This window comes from Caloenas nicobarica, chromosome 1 (genome assembly GCF_036013445.1).
Source record: "Caloenas nicobarica isolate bCalNic1 chromosome 1, bCalNic1.hap1, whole genome shotgun sequence".
NCBI lineage: Eukaryota > Metazoa > Chordata > Aves > Columbiformes > Columbidae > Caloenas > Caloenas nicobarica.
In genome coordinates this window covers 188,637,112-188,659,507 of record NC_088245.1, presented here as the reverse complement: position 1 = coordinate 188,659,507, position 22,396 = coordinate 188,637,112, and positions in this window count along the sequence as shown.

The following is a 22,396-nucleotide window of genomic DNA, read 5'->3' as shown; positions in this document are numbered from 1 at the left end:
ATTTTCTTTTTTTTTTAGAATGTTCCCATATATTTTCTTCTCATCCATGTTAAAAAATTGGGTACAAAAAAATCAAATATCATTTTGCTTAGAGAAAGAGATGTATTTGAGAATGTTCTTTCCTTTTTGGAAATGGAGAGAAAAACTAAATAGGAGTGCATGAAAACCAAAACCAAATCCAACAACAACAAAAAACCCAAACAAACACAAACAAACAATCAAACCAAACCAAGCAAACAAAAACCCCAAAACACAGTTAAAAACTTGTTTTAGTTAGACAAATGAAAAACATGTGATGTTCTTGTGCTATTCACCAAACCACTGTCTGTGGTAAATTTTTTTAAAATGGCACTGTTACGAAAGCTTTAGCATCTGTTAAATTCATTACAACAAAACAACTCTGACACTTAAAACAACATTTTGCATATCTTTTACTTGAACATGGCAGCACAGTACTTTTGCTTGTTTCAGCAATAAAAAGTATTCTCAGGTGTGTTGCTCAAGTAACAGTACATAAAACTACCACACTGGGAAAAATTACGGTAGTTATGTCTCTTTATTTTTTTAAGCCTCAAAATTCCCCTTGAAGAAAATACAGGCATAGTTGATAGTGGGCATCCTATAAGAATGAAATGCTGTTGCCAAAAAATAAGTAGTCGTCTTGAAATACAAAGTTAATGGTTACATTTTTCTCATTTTCAGTTCTTTCAGTGGAAGCCAATTTTCACCGCAACCTTGTTATTTGTCCAAAGTAGAAAGAAAGGTCTATATCATGTCTGAAATGTGCTTAAAGTTACTTATGCGTCTGAAAAGCTTTTCCTCTTAAGCGGGTTTAAAAACACTTATTTCTTAAATAAAGAAAAGGAAATTCATTAACTGAAGACATATTTCACTAATATTGTTTTTAATATGAAATCCAGCTTATAGCTGAATGACGGAAATGCTTTTTTCTTCTACTATTCAAACTTTACGCTGATGCTATAGCCAGTTAACCGATATTTGCTTCTGTTAGGAATAAGAATTGTCAGTTCAGCTGAAGCCTGTGGCTTCTTAACAATTAATATATGTTGGTGGCTTACAACAAATGCAGAGTAGCAATCAGATCACAGCTGAAAGCACAGAATCTAATCTAGTCAATGAATACTTACCTACACCTTCTGACAACAAGGTTTCAGGCTGTAGCTGAACACAGGGAATCCCCAGTGATTTAGGGTTTATCATAAAGGCAATAAGATCACTGACTTTGGAAAGCTCCAGATTTCAAAGTTTGAATGTATTTGTCATTAGCTTTAGTTTACTAATGCAATCATTCCTTGGTAAATGAGATTAAGGCAGAACTAAGGTATGTGACTATGATACTGATTTGATTTGAGTTTGGTAATTATACAAGGTAATTGAAGTAAAAAAAGAGTTTGATTAGGTCGTTAGGAATTTATTGAACTTCAGTTAAATGGAAGGGTTAATTCAGCTAAGGCCTGAGTCTAAGGCACTGGATTTCAAAACAGTAGGCCAGTTTGAATGAGTTAATGGTGCCACCTGGACTGATAAAGCTAATGTGCTTTATTTTAGAGGAGGACTGAACAAGGAGGAAATCTGGCAAGAAAACCTAACTGGACAGATAATCTTGCTGAGAAGTGTATCAGGAAAAAGCACAGAATGTACAAGAAATGAAGGTATGAGTCTGAGAACTTTGAGGTAAGGATGTGAGAACATAAATTGAGAAATGTAAAAAGAGACTTGCCAATTAGAATTTGCAGAACTGTTAAGACAGAGTTCATGAGGTCATCTTACCATAGAAGTGATTAACTACCTTGCCTCACACAGCAAAGGAGATAGGTAGTTAAGTAGCTTACTCACAACCCCCAGATTAGCTGAATGTTTGACTCAGTTTTCAATAGGGAGGACAACACTGGCTGAGAGTGAGGGGGGAGAGGAAGGAAACTGTGACAGGCATGATAACTGATGGGAATAAGGGCATGGAAGCAGACTGTACTGAAACCCACCACATTCAGCTCATGGGAAATATCAGCTCCAGGATTCTCAATGAAGGTGCATATCAGATTTCAGTCTGCCTGCAGGTACATGCAGCAGATCTAGGGAGAGAGCATACCAGACTAGATTTAAAAGAAGTAGTGATGCTTATACAAAAAAAAATTGATAAAGAAGTGATTCAGGTAATTCCATTTGCTCTCTCAAGTTATGTGTTCTGAGCAGTGTGGAAAGATTCAGGTGATATTTTGGAAGGGCGAGTAATTGAAACATGAATGTTAAACAAAATTTTTGTAAAGAGCAATGCAGATTTATTAGAGTTGTATGTGCCAAGCTAATCTGATAGCTTTCTCTGATATGAGAGCTTATTTTCTAGGCAAGAAAACATAATAGATCTTATGTGCCTGGATTTCTTCAACACATTTGAAAAGTTATTACTTGAAGAATTATTACTTAGGTGGAGATGATAGGGGTAAGCACAAGAATTTTGAGGTAGGTGAGGAGCTGGCTGAAGAGAAGATAACACATTGTTTTGACTGAGAGGAGATTTCAAGTCCAGTTTCTTATGGCTAGCTTTTGAAACCTTTTCAATATTTCCACTAGAAAATGCATGTTAAAACACACTGAAAAGCAGGAGGCATATTCCTGATACAACAATTGGGACGATGTTGAAACTGCATCATCTGGAAAAAAAAATGGCTAAAATGAAAGCTCATATGCACAGGAACTACTAACAAGAATTTCTCATGCAGGAGAGTGTCAGTTATCAGCGTACAGTAAAGGGCTGAAATGTACTATGATCCACCTTGTGACTTAGTGACATATCTCATGAGATGCATGGAGTAGAATACCAATGTCATGCACTCTGAACTACTGAGAAAGACTAAATTAGGTGTAAATTTACCCTTTGCTTTTCAGTTCAATAATTTCACAAATTGCATACTACATTCGCTTTCTGCTCCTTCTTTCAGGAAATCACCTCAAATGCTTTGAGGCTTTATGAAGCAATTACAGATCAGAATAATGAATGTTGGTCAGAGGTTAGTTGAGAGATGCAAGTGATAGAAAAAATGCTGACAGTCATGGTACTGTCTGTGTGAAGAGGATAAATCAGATTTGAGATGACATTAGCTGACAGTAGTTTACTAAAAGAGCAACATCTTGTGTAAAATGAAAACTATTAGGGGCTGTGTCCATGGTCTGGGATTGGAGTCCAGTCCGCACCATCTCTACAACCCAGGTGGCTGGATTAAGAATAATCTGACCAAAAAAAAGAGAAAAAAGAAAAAAAAAAAGTTATTTTTAACCTGGTTCATTTTCCCAGTCTGGGTCACTGAGCAGCTCCATACAGATCTGCAGAAATACAGGAGCACTGTGGGGCAGACACGAGGGCCAAGGGAGGAAAGGGAGAAGCTGGGGGTGATAAAACAGGCACTGCTGCCAAGTGGAGTTGTTCCTCAGGTTCTGACCCTTAAGAGGCAAAAGGAATGGCCATCTGAAGGTGCCTGGTGGGACACACTACCAGCTGACATGGCCCGGGCATCTATGTTTCAACAACTGAATCAAGGCAGTCAGTAGTCTCCTTTGACTACAGTGAGAGCTCGTACACCTTCTCACAGATAGACACACTCAAAAAATCAATCGCATTTAAATGAAGTGGGGGCTGAATCTCATACCTAACATTTAGAAACTCACACTTGCATCTATAACCTGAATCTAAAGGTGGACCATTCTTTGACTTGCAGCCCTTCAGTCTTTGTAGTATTAGTGGGTGGGAGTTGTATCCTTTTATATGTGGTATGACAGGGATAAGAGCAAAGGAGGCTTGCTGTATATGTACATTTGCTACTCCTGGCCCCAGTTTCTTGATGTGTTGTGCGGGCACTGGAAGACTGGCCATGGCATGTACTTTGCTGTCATGAAAAAGCAAAATCTCAAAACTTCTAACAGGAAGCAGATGGACATTCACAGGCAGAGCCATGTCTATATTTCAACTTTCAACTTTAGCTCTCATATTTAGAGGTTTTGAGCTCCTTCAGTGAGACATTGAATATCTTTCCATAGAAATCACATTACCAGAAAACATGATGCTTTGCCATATTACAATCTGCACAGCACTCAGACAGTAAAGGAAGTTTGTTCTATAAGCAGATAGGAGGCTGTGAAGCTTAATTTGTGGTAATGACCATGAATTTATCTAATATCTTGAATAAGGGATAACAGCGACATGTTGCAGCACATGAAGTTCAGATTGGACATAAGGAAAAACTTTTCATTCCAGAAGGGATGTAACATCTCTATTCTTGGAGGTTTTCAAGAATTTATTCAAAACTTCAACTGACCGGGCCTGATGTTGGCTATAATTCCTCTTTGAGCAGGAGACTGGATTGTGTCATGTCTAGAGATCTCTTCCAGGCAACACTTCAATGGTCCTGTGCTATGTTATTTTACTTCTGATTGTCTGATTTCTCTGGCAATATCTGAGCATTTTTTCAGTACCCACCTGTACTGGGTTTGTGTGGCAAGGTTTTGGTAGTGGGGGGCTACAGAGGTGGCTTCTGTGAGAAACTTCCCCTATGTCTGACAGCGCCAATGCCAGCTGGCTCCAAGATGGACCCACCGCTGGCCAAGGCCAAGCTCATCAGCAATGGCCGTAGCACCTCTGTGATAACATATTTAAGGAGGGGAAAAAACACCTGTGCAACAGCAATTAAATTGCAGCTGGAGGAGACAGGAGTGAGAATATGTGAGAGAAACAACTCTGCAGACATCAGGGTGAGTGAAGAACGAGAGGGAAGAGGTGGTGCTGGAGTAGAGATTCCCCTGCAGCCCAGAGAGGACCCCATGCTGGAGCAGGTGCCTGGAAGGAGGCTGTGACCCTGTGGGAAACCTATACTGAAGCAGGCTTCTGGCAGGACCTGTGGGCCACCCACCCTGGAGCGGGTTCTCTGGCAGGACTTTTGACCCTGTGGGGGACCTAGGTTGGAGCAGTGTGTTCCTGAAGGACTACACCCTGTGGAAGGGATCATGCTGGAGCAGTTTGTGAAGAACTGCAGCCCATGGGAAGGACCCACGTTGGAGAAGTTCATGGAGGACTGTCTCCCATGGGAGGGACTCCATGCCCCAGCAGGGGAAGACTGTAAGAAGGAAGGAGCAGCAGAGACAACATGTGATGAACTGACCACAACCCCCATTCCCTGTCCTCCTGTGCTGCTGTGGGGAGGAGGCAGAGAGTTCAAGAGTGAAGTTAAGCCTGGGAAGAAGGGAGGGGTGAAGGGAAGGTGGTTTTAGTTTTTATTTCTTGTTACTCTACTCTGATTTGATTGGTAATAAATTCATTTCCCCAAGTCAAGTCTGTTGTGCACATGACGGTAACTGGTGAATGATCTCTTCCTGTCCTTAACTCATGAGCCTTTCAATATATTCTCTTGTCTGTCCAGGTGAGAAGAGGAAGCAATAGAGTGGCTCTGTTGGACACCTGGCATTCAGCCAGGGTTAACCCACCACACTGCCATAATGACGTCTTCATCATTTTGAAGATCTTAGTGTTAATGTAGTCCATGTGAATAAATATGAGATTATGTCTGTAAATTTTAGCCCATCAAACACTTCACTGGGTGTTTTCATCTATCCATGAGCTTTTGAAATACTATTTGCACATCGAAGTATGTGTCCTGCTTTGTTACTGATGTACTGTGCATTTGAAATTGACTATGCAAATAGTTCCTTTCATTAAATCAAGAAAATAGAATGTTAAATATGTACAGGGATAGTTGCCAGATGGCCAGAGCAAGAGTCTTGGAGCTACTAAATGGAAAACATTCTTCTTTATTAGTTCAAGACAAATACGTATCTGTTAGGCACGGCCCTAAGTCAGGTATTTAGCTGTAAAACATCTCCAGGCTTCCCAAGAGACAGACAGGAAAGAATCCATTTAATCCTTATGAACCGAGCCCCATCTGTGGTTAAATTGAGAGGGATGTTTCTTCCTCTCTTTCCCATTTCTGTATTCCAATGTACAGCATAGTCACAGAGGGTGGGGAAGTAACATTTCTGAGAATTTGGTCTCAAATTCTCTGGCTTCCCCTTCTAATTTATGACACTCTTACATAAGGACAGGTTAGTAAGATTTTTCATTCATCCCCTTTTTCTCCTTCTGTCTTGTTTATTTACTGTTTGGTGGGGCATTTGTTTTTTTGTTTTGGTTTGTTTTTTTTTTGTTTTGTATTGGGTTTTTTTAATCCCAAACCTTTAATTTTCTACCTTGGAGTTGTATCAGCAACCTTTGAGAAAGCAATACCATAGAAATAATGAATTAATGACATTATTGACTTAACGTACATTTCATTTACATTAATGTGCTTTTGATTTACATTAATGACTTAATATAAATCAAACAAAGCCAAGTACTTATTGGAATGTTCAGAACAGATCATGTGCCTTGGTCAAAACTGGATTATTCAGATATCTTTCTCAAACCCATTAGAAAGAGCTACTTTAAAACATGTTGCAAAACCACAGATTTTTTTATTGTGCACCATCTATTAACACAGGTTTATTTCATCATGAATCACTAAAGAAAAAGAAAATCTGCCCTGCCCCAGTTGTGAACTACTGAGGGCTGTTCACCCGCTGTGTAATGCTTCATTGACTAGAATGCCATGTGTAACCGAGGCAGCACAGGTTTATGCCAGTTTAATGGTGTAATTGATTATTTATATATGGTTACTATTCAGTGCGATGATAGAGTAAAAATATTACTGTACAAATTAGTTTTGTTATAATTCTAAATTAACATCATATCACAGATGATTCACTTGTCTTTTGAAATCAGCACTTCATAAACCCCCAACAAACTCTGTCTATTTAGAAATGTCAATTAGACTGCCTTCTCTGAAGGTTCACATAACCATAAGCCATTTTTGATGGTTATTTTGCTGATTCACCTTCCTCGTTTTGAGCTTCCAGCCATGTGCCCCTTTTTCACACACCTCAGGTGGAGGTTTCTGCCCCAACACTTAGAAGACAGAGATAAACTGTTAATTTACAGGCATGGTCTGGGAGAGGGTAGGCAGGAAGGGATGTAAGCGTAAACCTCCTTCAGGCACTTCTAAAAAGGGGATTTTCTTCAGCAGGGGAAGGAAATCTCTCTTCCTTCTTGGCAGTTAATTTTCACTCTCCTCTCCAGATGTTTGTGTCCCTAGGGCTGACTATTGAATTTACAGTTTGTGAGACAGCACTCAGAGTGAGGAAAAAAAAAAAAAAAAGAAAACAATGCAGCTTTTAATTATCCACTTGGAAATAAAAGGAGATTTGTATCTTCCAAGATTGACTATACTTTGGCAGTAGCAGTAGAAAAAAAATCACTTCTATATTAACATTCAATTAAATTAATACCCTATTAATTATTTTTGTATAAAACTACTAAGTAAAAAGCACTAGGACTATGCATTTAGAGCACGTATATCTAATTAATGTCATATACAATTCTTTCATGATAAAAATAGAAAGGAAGTAATTCAATATTTTCCTTACTGGGACTAATCGTTCGTTAGGTTACAAATGGAAAATTCTCATAAAGTTTCAACACAGGCAGTGGTCAACACTGACACACTGAAAAAGATTTTCTGTTGGCTATGTTTCAAGAGTCAAACAAGAGGAAAAGCAATTAAAGACAATTAAATGAAATGAGACAAACTAGAACACTGACGTCATGATGAAGGCCATGAGCAGCCACACATGATGTGGAGAGGTGAACAGAACTGGTGTAGAATTGCAGCATCACTTCCATATAATCTAAGCCTTAGTGCTTAATGATCAGCTCTGTGGTTACACTCAAAAGGAACCAAAATTCAGAAGGCAGTTTCACAACCCAGTTTAAACTACATTCCTTGACACTGATTTCATCTCGTATGTACAACAGGCTGTTGTGGTCCCTGTGGCATAACTCCAGCCCTTGGCTGCTTTTGTCATCAGAAATTCTTGCATATAAGGATGCACCAAGCAAAAGGGTGTTGAAGAGGAAGAATATGGGGGGGGGAAGAATATGAGAAGCTGAAGTTTGTGTGCTATTGGTATGGATGAAATAATAGCATAGTCCCCAGTATTTGACAGGTGGACACGGACAAAAAGTCTGATGGTATGACAACCATACATATTCCAGGGACTTTAGAACAATTGGAAGTTCAAATACATTAAAGAATCTTTTTGACACAGAAAAAGCACATGTTTATTAAAGTGTGTTATTAGCATACTTATACCTTTTGGTTTTACTGTACAAGGTTCAAAAACAAAGGAGAAAACAAATATGTAAATAGGTTTGTTTAGCTCTGCCTGTCATGTGCTAAGGAAGGGTCAGGTAGATCTTTGCAGCCTCTTGGAATGAAATGTATTCCATGATCTCTGCAGACAGCCCGTTACAGTGCTTTATGTCCTTGAGGATTAAAAAGTAATTTCCTAAATCCAGCCTATGACCTCAATTGCCCGTAGAACTGGTTGTCATCCTCTTTACAGTACTGTTATTGTGTCTTCCCTTTTTCCTTCCCCTTCCAGCTGTGTCCTAGTTTGTCCTCTTCTCTACAGAGAACAAACCTAATTCCTCCTCATTTTTCTCAAACATTGTATTTTTTTTCTGTCATTCTTACTGTTTTCCCTTAGATTTTCCAGTTTGCCTATATGTTTCTTGAAAACCTCCTGCCAAACATAGGGCACAGTATTTCAGCTGAGGTGTTTCACATGCTAATTAGAAAAGAAAAATTATCCTGCATGTCTTATGACTCCATAATTTTTAAAGAATCAGAGAATTACTTTATTTTTTTTTTAAATATCAGAATCATGTTTGTTGCTTATTTACTTTTTTAAATCTCAGTGACCTTCTGCATCCTAATCCGCCACTCTTCTGTCTGGCCATGTGTCTAATTCTTTCAGTGTGTTTGCCAGCCTCCCAGCTTGGCGTAACCCACCAACTTTATAGACATATATTCTATTCCTAGGATTTCAGGAAGGTATTAACCAAACCACCACAGGTATTTATTGAATGCTAATAGAAATTTCCTGAATATTTCAGGAGCAAGTCATTGCTAATGGCTTTGAGAATCACTTTTCAAATACATGTATACCTTGTGACGATTCCCTCTATTCGACATTTCTTTGGCTTCCAAATGAGAATTTCACCGCAACAGTGTCAAAAGCCTTAAAGCCAAAACAATACCATATGTGTTGGCTTTCCTTTACCATCAGCCATGAGAAAGAGAAGAATTATTTCAGAGTGGTTGAAAAGCATAATGACAAATATGGTAGCACAATGTAAATGATGCTTTTCATGTTCTGTTCTGCCTGTCATTAGAGGTCTGGGAAAGGAGGTTGTCTGCACTTCTTAGGCATATGGTTTTATTTAACTATGGTAAACCAGTAATTTCAACTGGAGGAAATATCTTCCTAATGGAATATATTTACAGATATTGCCCAGCATGGAGTAGTCTAATGCTATTGCTTAGCATGCAGCAGAAGCCTTTATTCAGCTGATTATTCTTGTGAATGAGGGACTGCATATGGTACTATGTAATTTTATCTAAGAAGCCTTCTGCAAATGAAATCAGAAAAGAGTTTCCATGCCATGATTGCAGAGCTAAGCAAAACTTCACCCTGCAGTTTACAGTAAGAAAAAAGGAATAATGACTGAGGGCTCTATGAGAGGATGGGAAGGCAGCATTGTTTCACGGTTACAGATGACAGCTAAGAAAAGTGAGCTTGTGAAGTGTTTGAAGCTGTGGTAACTTGTTTATCTAAAAGTAAATGAAAACAAAATCTTTCCAAGGTTTTATGATAGATAGCTTTTGTTCCCCGGTACTACCAATCTGATAATGCTTTCCTTCTGTTTTCTCAGTGTCTACATTTTAAACAGTCTCCTCTCTTGGCAGTAACCAGGATTTGCTGAAGGTGCTCACCACCAAATATAGGGCCTTCGTGGCAGCATTTTTATTCCATTTTACATAAAGCTATCACTGCAATAATAGTGCTGTGCCAATTTCTATTGTTGTATTGGTAATGAGCCCAACATTTTTCAGTTTAGCATATGTGTTCTCACTTGCTCATTTCTTTCCCAAAATGTTACAGCATCAGCTGTACTTTTATGTTCAGATATCTGCCTAACAATTACTTAAGTTCTTTAATGTAAAACAAAATGTTTGTGCTAATACTAAGTTTGAGATTTTCTAATATGACACTGCTGCTCCTATCTTTTTAATGTGTAATTCATATGTTTAATATCATAATTTAAAATAATGATTACATACCAAGTGTTCATTCTTCTTCAGCTTTGCACTTGAAAGCAAGGTTGCTCTTGCCACAAAAATTTGAAGTCAAGGTCCATAGTCTGGAGTTTTGGTAAAAACTTAAGTACTTTAGGTAGGCCTAAATTAGTTTATCCTGCTATCTAAAAGTTATGCATCTAGTTCAAACAAACCAAGCTGGATATCGATATGGTTTATGAGGAGAGGTAGATTACTTTTTGATGACAATGTATCTTCTCTTAAAGTGTTCCTCTGGATTTTGATGTGTTGAATTATGAGACTGACTGATGATTGAAGGAGCTAATGTGACAAGCTTAGCTCAGACAGCTAATTTGCTAACTTTCGGGTACTTAAAATTAGCTGAGTCTTTCCCAATATTATTTAGTTCCAAACCACATTAAGTTTAGGGGGTTGTATTCATTGACATTAGTAGATTTTTTTTTCAATGCGTTTATGCATCTTTATCCTCTCTTCAGCAAGAACAAAAAGCCCTTCCTCACAGAGATCTGAAATCCAAGTCCATAACCAATAAGCACAAATGGAAGATGCTGTACTGCTATCCATACTGGGTATATCTTTGTCCTGCTTCTAATATGAATGTTTATTTTATTTTATTTTATTTTCATATTTTTATCTAATTTTTATTTTATTTCTATTTTATTTCCTCAGTAAAACATTAAAACAAAACACAGATTAGTCGAAAAGACAGTTTACTTGTGAGTTGTGCAGGTGGAGACTCTCAAAATAATGGAGGAACTTTTACCAACAAAATTTCTTTAAAAAGAATTTTTCTTTCACATACCCATTTTGTAACCTGCTGTACAACAGAACAATAGGTGAATTTTGCAAATGTGAAATTTAGTCTAAGGGCTGCAGGCAAATGATTGGACTGCTGACTAGGTCCTGGCCTGAGGTTAAGCAAACTGAGCAGAATGGGGAGAAGTGAGGGGCATGATGTGAGAAATACAACAAATAACAGTGTGAGAAGTGAACAAAAGTTACGGATAGCACCATGAAGGATAGGTAGATCTCACAGGTGGTTAAAGGGGAATTATGTGAGAAACAACCAAACTCCACAGATAATTGGAAAGGCACATTGGGGACCTTCTGCCGAGTAGAGTCTTGCAAGGCCAGCAACACCTAGGTAGTACTTTCCACAACAACATGGAAGGCTGAAATAAGTAGTATCAGAAACATTGAATTTGGGTACAGTTGTAGAAAAAACTGCAGCTGACAAAGTAATTAAAGGCAGGGTTGGTTTTTTTTTCATTTGGGATAAGACTGGGATGGACAAAGAGAGGTAGAGGAATGGCAAAAAGGAAGATTACAAAATGGACAAAAGGGTTGATAAGGTGTACCAACTGAGTGGCCCAGGATGTGGAGGGTACCTGTTGGGAAGCCACACACTTGGTCACCTCCCCGGGGAGGACCTCAAGCCAAACCCACTCTTCTGCCCATTGCCTACAGGTAGGAAGAAATTATGGGTATAGAAAGTATGGGCGGGGGAAGAAATTACACATTCAATAGTTTTTATATCCTTGATTGGGCATGGGAGATATCATTTTGTCTGTATTTCCTGTGTTTCCAGACAAGTTAGATTTTTCTTTCATAATTTAGTGTTAATATGAACTTATTTCTTCTATCGTTTGGAACACTATAAAGGCTCGTCACTACAGTTTTACATCCAAGACTGACTAAAAACCTCTCACTTTCATAAAAAAAATGCTTACTTTAACAGCAATTGCTGATCTTGATGTCTCCAAATACCTTTCAATTCAATTTTCCTTTCAAATGTCCATTCAGTTCACACATTTTCTTAGCTCTAATCTCACTGTCTTAAACTGACAGGCATGAAAAATTACAAATACAAAAATGCTTCAGCAACTCCACAAGCTGGGCGCCATCATCTGATTAAATATTTCTCAGCTGATTATTTGCTAGTTTACTCATCAAGTAAAAATGTCTTCCCTTTTGATTCAAAATTTATTAACATCTGCTGAAAATTCTGTTCTTCGCAAATTTTGTGTGCACAAACAGTGCAATGGTGTATTCATTTTAAAACTACGTTATGGAGAAGACAATAAGTAACTTAAACCATTTTGACTTGTCCAGTGATAAACATAACCTATTAAACTGAACCTGCGTCCTTCCTCTCAAAAAAACAATCTTAAATTTTACAGACCAATGCTCTTGCATTTATGATGGCTTTTATCTACTGAGACTTTCTGAAATTGATTTTTTATGGGTGTTGTCTGTAAATTGATACTAATTATGAAAAATATGTATTTTTTTTTCCCTGTACAGTGAAGGAAAATTTTTCTCCTGAGGGAATGTGTTTGTGCTAAACTTGCCTGTTCTTTCTCCCTTGAAATGTGCTGTTCGATGTCACTGTTTCACAAGGCTTTCTTGATTACATTCTCAGGGCATATCTACTACCCTCTTCAGGAAAAAAAATTGCCCACTGCTAACAGGGCTGTTGCTGGGTAAGTAATACATTGAAAGGCTGTTATTTTGGGGTTTTTTTGTTTTTGTTTTTGTTTTAGGGGGGGAGGGGTTGTTTTGTTTTATTTTCTCATTCGATTAGTTATTCATATGAAACAGGAAAGAAGAATTCCAAGGCTTTCAGTAACATCTTTGAACATAAGTTCACATTTTCCCATAGGGCTGAAATTAAATCAAGGGATAATCCATCTTCCCGAGAACAAAACAATACACTCCAAAGACTGAGAATGCTAGGATTTTAAGACACTTGAACTTGCAGATAAACATGTACTGGAATTTTCCAGAGTGCCTTTCACCTGATCTCTATCCATCAGCGGTGGGGTATCGGCATTCTCCAAATCCCTGTGCACACCTGGCTGCATCTGTGGGTGCTTAGAGAGGACTGCCTGCAAATGCAAACAAAAGCAGGATACTCCGAATTGGCAAAATGAAAGCCAGCCCTCCTCTGAAACCTGTGTGGCGTGCAGGGCTGTGGCTGAGCAAGCACACCCTGCCTCTGATGGGAGAGGTGTCCCAGCCTGGCGGGGCAGATAGGGTGCAGAAAGACACCAGAACAGTTCAGCTTAATCCACACCGAGTCTGCCTTGTATCTAAACAGGCACAACTGTGGATCCTGCAGGCCATTTTTTAATCCCAGTAGACACAGTTTGAAATACTTCTATAAATGGGATTTGGAAATGAAACACGCTGCTGTTAGAAATAAAACCAATCAAAATATGACACCTGAATATGATTCAATATGCAAGGTCATGAGCCATTCCATGCTTCTGCTTAATATAAGCTATCTCTTTAGGTGGTCCTGCTGGTTCCACTCACTTGCTGTAGTCACAGCGAAATCATTCTTCATGATTTCTTCATTTGCTCTTAATAATCTTACGAAGAATATTCTTCTGGAATGTAATTCCTCCCAGAAACTTGCACAGTTTGAGTCTTCTATAAGTTCCATCTTTTATAAAATGGGGTTTTTTTAATTACTGCTGTAGGGCTACTAGGAACACTTTTCTAGTAACAATTAAGTTGAACATTTCTTAGCTTGCCTATATTATATACAAATTTAAATTCTAGATGCCCTCTGATTTCCTACTGGTATGTTGTCCCCAAAGCAATACAGGTCTTCTAATAGAAAACAAAAAAATCCACAGCTTAACCCAAGTACAGCCTGCAATCAGGTTTTGCTTTACACAGCAAATATCATGTTTCATTGCATTTTTATGTCCTTTAGTTCATATATTCCAGTAGTTTATTTGCCTTTAACTGTAACCACATATTAGAATGATGTGTCATGTCATTTTATACAAAAATAGCTATCAGCAAATATACCATTAAATCTACAGAACATTTTTTTTTTCTACAACTGTTTTTCACTTTTTAGAATCAAGTTCTCCAACATGTATTAAAAATGTTCCATAGTATTTCATTACTCTACTTCTTCTTAAGTCCAACATGGTTACCAAGTTATAGGCATTGTTTCAGATGCACTCATCTTTCTCCTCCAGGAGGCCTAAGATGTTAATATTTCAGAGCCTAAACCCAACTGTATGCAGAGATTTACCCTTTTTATATGCACTCTGACAAGTAATAACTTCAAACCTCTAAATATCCATGTACTACATTAACAGATCAGAATTCTAGCAGAAGTGAATTGTGATTCTATTTCATGTTCAAATCAAGCTGGATTTTGTATCAGAGTTCTGCTTATCTCTCATTCTGCTGTGGTGTTGCTGTAGCTAAGAAATGGCAGTGCAGTCTATTTTCTTGTTTGTGATACCTAATTATCTAATTTTATTATTTATTGAATATTGTTAAGGATATTCATAGACCAGATTAGTCAACGAATTGTGACATACGTCTAAAATGCAACATATTTCCTTTTATTTTCTGGAAATCATTGAAGATTCCACAGATTTGTAAAACCAATAACCTTCTAGGGTGTTGTGACATGACCTGGTATCTCTTAGAGGTTGGATAACATAGTAAAAGAAGCAAGGTGACAAAATGTTGACAAGGACATGGAGGATAATTGTCCCTGGCACCTCTGCCTTACAAAGTCATAATGCTGAGGAAAACTACCTACACTGAGTATAGCAACTACTTTTGGTGGCATGGGCTCAGGGGAAGACGACATACCTTTCTGCTTTAATGTATATGGAACAGGTGCTGCTTAACTTCTCAGTAATCTAAGCATGTCTGCTGTAATGGAGCCAGGTGGGCTGCTGAAGAATGGGAAAGCAGCAAGGGCACATTCCTACCACTGAATTTAACACCAATAAAAGGGAAATCCCTGTGGCTGGGTATGAGAAAACCACATGGGATTAATGAAACTATCACGCTATCTGAATTTTGTGTGTGAAATTAACTGATTTTCATGTACTTAATGTTCAAAGTTCATTATGTATGTAACTTACATATGCATATTCTACTACTAGCTTGGGATTTATGCAGCAGATTCCCTTTTCAGTTCATAAACTAACACACTGGACTGAGTCCAAGCAAGGACTTCTGCTGAGCTCAAGCCCAGTGCCTCAGAGAGCACTCATTAGCTTTCTGGCAGGCAGATGCCTGGCCTTGTGCTAACAGCGTTTCCAGGGGTCACCGCTGCAGGGCAGATCACACAAATACACAAACCCATGCTTACTTTTCTAAACAGAGGTCTTAAGACCAGGGTACAGATTATTCTGTGTAATGACTCATGATTCGCCCCCCTCACCCCCTCTTAATATTTGGCAGCAAAATCTTGAGGAACTGCTGTGCTAGATGATTCCGAGGAGGAACAAGGCTGTGCAGATCAGCACCACATTCAGCTGGGAAGGAAAGACCTTTTAGAATCACCCCTTTATTTTTTCCAAGCTTTTCTGAATGTGTATTAAATATGTATAAAATGGTCTTCATAGCAGGGACCCATTTACAGGACTCCTGTCTCCCAGTAGGGTGTTCCTCCCATTGACTGACCCAAAGTATTTTCTCTTGCTTGTTTTTTCTAGTACCCCATGTGCTTTACTCTGCAGTGGTAAAGCATCAAATGGAGAGGTGCTGAGTACCTCACTCTAGTATGGCAAGTCTCGTAGTAGGTAGATACTGATATAACATTCTTCAGACTGAGGCAAAATCCAGGTCTTCTTTCCTTGATGAGGGCAGGTTGCTAGGTAACAGACAGCTGCCACTGCCACAGACTTCCTTCCCTCCTTCTACCATTTTTAAAAGAAAAAAATGTAACTATTCTGCTTTAATATGTTCTAGCCAAAACACATTCAGACTTATCAGACCTAATAGATCAGATCTGTCAGGCAGCTTCGGCAGATGAACATGTGGATTTCAAAAGAATGGTAAGGAAGGTGTCAGTTTACCCAGCGCTGAAGTGTTTCTGTGTATATGAGCCCAGATACCTGAAGAACTTCAAAGTAAAAGAGTAAATTACCTAGAGAAGATGCATGCTTTTAGCTTTAGGTGATCTGACTGTTGAAACGAGGTTTTCTCAGCCAGAGTTTAGTATTTACAAAACTAAATTCCGTTTAAATATCATGTCAGATGCGTAAGCCTTTTCCTGGATTTCAGCCAGCCTCCAGGCTAGGAAGCTGTTTGTCCCAGTGGTTTAATGGGTGTCTTCCTGTGTGAAAGTTATCAGCACCCTGTAAAGCAGAGTAAGTAAGCCAAGTTCTCTCAGTTCCACAGAAAACTTCCATGAACCTCCTGAAGCCCTTTTACATTTACACTGATGTATCTAGGATGAGATTTCTTCCCACAGTTAAGTAATTTCCTTTGACTAGCTTATTTATAACATTTATTTGGTAAATGGTAAGAGAAGAGCTAATTGCTGTGTGTTAATGATGCATACTCATGTTCCAAAAAAATGTTGATAGATCCTGTCTTGTGACTATAAGAAAGCCATAACAGGGAGGGAAAAGGTAGCTTGTTAATATCTAAAGCCAGTTCCAGCATGCTGTGTTTGCACGACTGATGCATGTGTATGTCAGTGATCTGCCAGATACAAACTGTTACCTCTCCGAGTATGCTTTCAGTGATGCACTCCAAGAAATGGTAGCTCTGTGCACAGCTTTGTAAAGAAACTGTATGTAAGTTATTTGATTCCTGAGAAAGCACAGAGCTCCCTTCTATGCAATGGACTGTCTGGAGATTGTTCTAAAAAAGAATGTCAGCAGAAAAAGCTTCTGACCTCATTCTCGTATAGACTTACGATTAGAATATCTGAGGCTTACTAGAATGTAAGTGAAAGAGACCAAAAGTGAAGATGTAGATTCACAATTGGCGAACTTGTCAAATGTGACTGAGAGAATTATGGTGATACCTAGGAAAAAAGTTAAAAAGCTTCCGGTTTCACTAGCCTGCTACTTTACTAGACTTGTTGAAGATTAGCAGTGTATTTGTCTGATGGAACTGCTTTTGTCATCCATTAAGTTATGCAGCAGTTTGCAGTGGACTGGCAATCCTGGTAAGATCACACAGCTCAGTTTGTGACACCTCGAGATACCTGAACTCACTCCAAATGTTCATGTCTTTGTTTCTGAAGTTGTCAGTGTAAGACACCCAGAGTAAACAGGAGCAACCTTCCTTCACAATAGGGAGCCTTCTCCAGGTTGAAGAGTCCCAGCTGTTTCTGCCTTTCCTCATAGGAGAGATGCTTCAGTCCCTCAATCATCTTCACAGCCCATCTCCAGTATGTCCATCTCTCTTTTGTACTGGGGACCCCAGCGCTGCACCCAGTACTTCGGATTTTTCTGACCAGTGCTGAGTAGAGAAGCATCACTTCCCTTGACCTGCTGGTGATGCCTATTGCTAAGTAAAAGCTGCCATTGTGAGGGTATTTTGGGAGGAATTCAGTCTGATGCGTCACATCGTCTCAGATGTGTTTGGCCTTTTGGGTGTTTAGAAGGAACATGTCGTTCCTGTATTGCAGGCAGAGTCAGCTGTGGGATAGTTACCTTGCCAAGATTGAGGCATGGTTTGACCTACTCAGAATTTCACATGCTGGGGGAATTGTCAATTTGTAAAGTGAAAAATTACTGTGCAGTTTAACAATCTTCAGCAGATAGCAGGAGCTTGGAATGGAGTTAAGAATGATAACTGCACATACTTGCCTAATTTCTGCTCAAGTACCATTTTCTGTAAGTGAACACTTACGTGAAAACCTGGTTGTTGATCAGGAATTCAGTGATACTGGCAAACTGTCAGGTAGCATAGAGCCTTCTGAGTTACATGTTTTAGAAAAGGCTGTCAGGCAATGCCAGTAATGCAAATGTTGTTTATTACAGTATCATTAGTTCATTCTCTTTCAATGGTGTTTGGAAAAGGGTAACTGCTATTTTTACTTCTCTTTAAATGGGAAAGGAATTGATTTGTTCTGCAATAAGACATGGGGAATTGATAGTATTTGTAAAAATATTACCGTATTAAAGGTTAGAATATTTGTCTACCCTTGTAACTCTGAATTTTTCTATCCAGACATATATTTTGAATTACGAATCTTGATTTATTAAGTCTTCTGGAAAATTCAAACATGTGATTTTCTTAATCATTAGTTAGACATTTTTTGCAGATCATTTCAAACGAAAAATTATTACGTCCTTCTTTAGTAAAATGACAATGAAATATCATCTTTGCCAACTTCGTAAACTTTGCGAGATTTTTAAATGACCTCTGAAACCTCTGGTGCTGAGCTGAGGCCAGCTTACTTAAAATGTGTTTAAAGAGTTCTGTGTCCAGAAATTGAAAATGCTGAAATAAACATTCCCTTCATTTGAAATCAAAACTATTATATGAGCTTAATACAAATCTATATACAGCGTTAATCAAAATAAAATAATAATAATTTGTTATATATCTGCATACATTTCCCCCCTTCCATTAAACATAATTTTTGCTTCAATAATTTTGGTCCTTTGAGGTTTTAAGATCAAATCAGTAATTAGCTGATGTGGCTACAAAATCATGAAGACAAGTGATCACAAGGTGTGTGAAAAATCCACAGCAGTAGGACAAATGACTCATGAAGCTTTTTATATCTCAACACACTCTTGTATGGAATTAACAAGACAGAGCTATGGATCTGACCATTGAAATGGATCACCTGAGATTTCTGGTTCTTTTTTTAGAAGGCAACCAACTTTGTCTCAGAGTATTTTTTGCATCTTTATTGCACTCCGTGCTCTCTTTATAATCATTACAGTTTCACTTAAGAAAGTTTAGCTTGTGGGGGCCTCACATGAATTAGAAAATGTCCAAATTAGTAGAAAGGAAATGAAAGTTACATATTTATTTCTTTGCTTTCTTGCTTCCATTTCCCTCAACAGCATGAGTTAGGAGTGTATCAATTAAACTTCCTTCTATAAGTTGGACAATGGCTTTTAAACATTTCCCTCCTTTTCATCGAATGAGTTATCAAGTGATTTGAGAAATACATTGGCAGCCAAAACTGGACAAATTGCTCTTGTTTATTTAACCCATGAGAGACCTTACATGTAACTTGTGTTTTGAGCTGGACTCAGGGTTGCTGGGTGCTGGGCCAGAAAGCTACACACTCTGGAAGACCTTGCTAGTCCAGCCTTTGGGTTTGTACCTCCAAAGTTATATGATCCAGTGGGAGAAAGCCCCTGACCACTGGAGGGTGGAGGGAAGACTTTGCTGAAGGATTCACCTGCTGTCTTATTCACCAGGTCTTCTCTGGCTCTGCAAGTGCTACAGCTGAAATCTCCTCCTTGTATTTGAGAAACTCCAGGCTCTTTGAATGATTTATGGGATTATGTGAAGCTATAAATCTTCTGCAACAGCTAAATGCAACAATGATACTGTTTGCATAATAATTTGCGTCAGCTTTGCTCGACCACATCTGTGTCAATGCTGAATTGTTGAAGGGCTGAGTAACGGCTGCACGGAGAGCATGACTGAAATAACACCGGACTCCCTGGCCTCAGAAGGGGACTATCCCAGTTCAGCTGGTCCCCAGGGAACTACCAGGATTCATGTAAACAGAGCCACCAGAGTTTCACTTAACCTCTAACAAAGTGACCTCCTTTGAAAAAGTTGAAATAAATAGAAATGAGATTCACCAGGCAGAAATGTCCGCCAGCAATGTCCAGCTGACATTGACCTTTACAGTGTGGAATACCTTTTCCTCCTGCCCAATGCCTTCAGCATCTGGGCCAGAATGCAGAAAAACATCAAGAACTCATTCTCCTTTTTCAGTGGCAAACTTAAACTGAAAATTCTTCAGTGTTTATGAGGCTTGGATTTTCTTCTTCATCTCTTAATTTTGGATCAGTGCCAAAAGAGAAAATACTTGACTAGCATGGAGTACTCTATGTAGCTTTTTCCCAGCTTTGAAGTAAAAGTGCCAAAAAATGTGTAAGAAATATTGTACTTTGTGAGATTTACAACCTACTTCTGTAAACGAATAGGCACTTGGGTAAATATAACATTTGGATGAGCTTTTGTTTTAGAATAAAATATTTGGCCTCTACTAGGGATGTGTGTGATCTAATGGGTGCATGCTAAGACTAGCCTTTGATAAAAAAACGTATTTTCAAATGGTCCATGAGCTGCCCATATAATACCTAATTGTGGAAGCAAAACAGTAAATCCGAGACTGAATCAGTACAGATTATTTCAAAGGCATGTCAATAAAATCGTTTCCTGTGTAACACACAATGTCACTTTTTTTTTAACTATATATGTGACATAAGCAAATAGTTGTAGGAACATTGAAAGAGCTTACAAGTTACTAGTATAATGCTATTTTTAATGTGGCCTTTTCCTCATGTCCAGAAAGTCTGTTACCTAGGAGAAAACCACATTTTTTTAGCATTATTTGTATTTGACCGTGCTCTCAGTTACTGTTTTCTTTGTTATTTACTACGTGCTAAAAGATTGCTTCCTCCAGAACTTTTCCAGAATTGAATTCCTTTTCCAGGATCAGACTGAATTCTATCCAATCAATAGGACTGAAAATTTACATTTTCTGTTTTCTCCATTTTTAGAAACACTTCTCCCAGTGTTCCAGTACTTCACCCTTCTCCAAAATTTCTTAAAAAAAAATCTTTTTCTTCTGAGGTTATGTCAGTTTCTTTTATCTCCTAGAATGGAATTCATCAGGTCCAACCAATCTGAAGACTTTCAATTCCCAATGTGTTTTTTCATTCCACTCTAGAGAAAGACGTATGCTCTTTGTGACTGTAGTTAATTTTGATAGAAACTACTCTGACCTATCCAGGGAGCACTATTGCAAAGGACTTCAAAAAGCATCAGTTTGGCTGGCAGTTTTCACTTTCAGTGTGACCACAGACCAACAATTCCATCACTCTGTTTGCTGCTTGGGAACTCAGAAATCACATCCCAGTACTCTCAGAGTGTTAATCTCATTTAGTTTTTTGCCTTGGCTTTTCTGATGTTCACTCCACATGGCTGGATTATTTTCTAGTACTTATTAGCAATTTAATCTTGTTTTCACTGTCTGTGTTCACTTCTCGTGCTCAAGGGGAACGAAGAATTTATATGCTAGTCAAGTTACTGTCTTTCTGCATTTTCTATTTCTTTAAGCTTAGGTACAATTTGTACTGTGTTGTTTCCTTTATTTTTGTCTATGGAAGTGCCAGCTCCTTTAGCTTATTTTTCACACTTTTATATCAATATATATCTATTTCGATTTATCAATAGGGTAACTTGTCACTATCGAAATGATGAGAGCAAAGACACTGCTCTCCCATTATTAAACTTAGCCCTGAAGCTCATATGGTCTATTGAAATAAAGCAGTTTTTGTTACAGCTGTATTTGAGAGGAGAATAGAAACCCAAGGGGAAAATAATAATAATAATTAAAAAAAATGATAAGCACTTTAAGAGTAAAAATTGACTTCCAAAACCAGGAAGAATTTCATTGGTATGAAATAACACATGGCAAGAAACACAGAAAATTAAATGAAATGCAAAAAACGGATATAAAAGCAAAATAACATTTCTGATTAAGCAATTGTTATGACTTAGTGAGCTGTAGAACCCAAAACAGGCAGAAAAATGAATACAACAAAGCATTAAATTACACTATTATTATCTGTTATAACATATTCATGCCCTATCTTTAAGCCATCAAACACACACTGTAAACCAAAAACTGCTGAAAACTGCTAGACTTGACCGCTCAAGAAGCTGAAAGATGGTGATGAAGGTATTTCAAGTAATGAGAGATTTTTAAAGACTTGGATGGTATTTCAGCAGCAGCTGGAGGTACCCATCACATTGCACAGCAGAAGCATGTACTGGCAGACATGTGCAGATGTGGTATATCACTTATCCCAGAAGTCACAAATGTAGAGGTAAGCAAACAGTACTGTGAATATCTGGCTTATGAGTCCTGATGGCTGTGACTTTCTCACATGTTCTTTCTATCTGTATAATGAAATATTTGAATTAATTGCAGAGGAATAACAGCAGTTTAGGCCTGCTTGGAGAAGTAAGCTGGGTATTTTTAATCATAAACCTTTATGGTTAAAATAGTTAAGACATGTTCTTCTGTCTCTTTGCATTCCTAGTGATGAGAAGTCTGTCTGAGGAAGACTTCATGATCAATTTAGGTAAAAGTACTAAATAAGAAGCAATGAAGGAAAGGT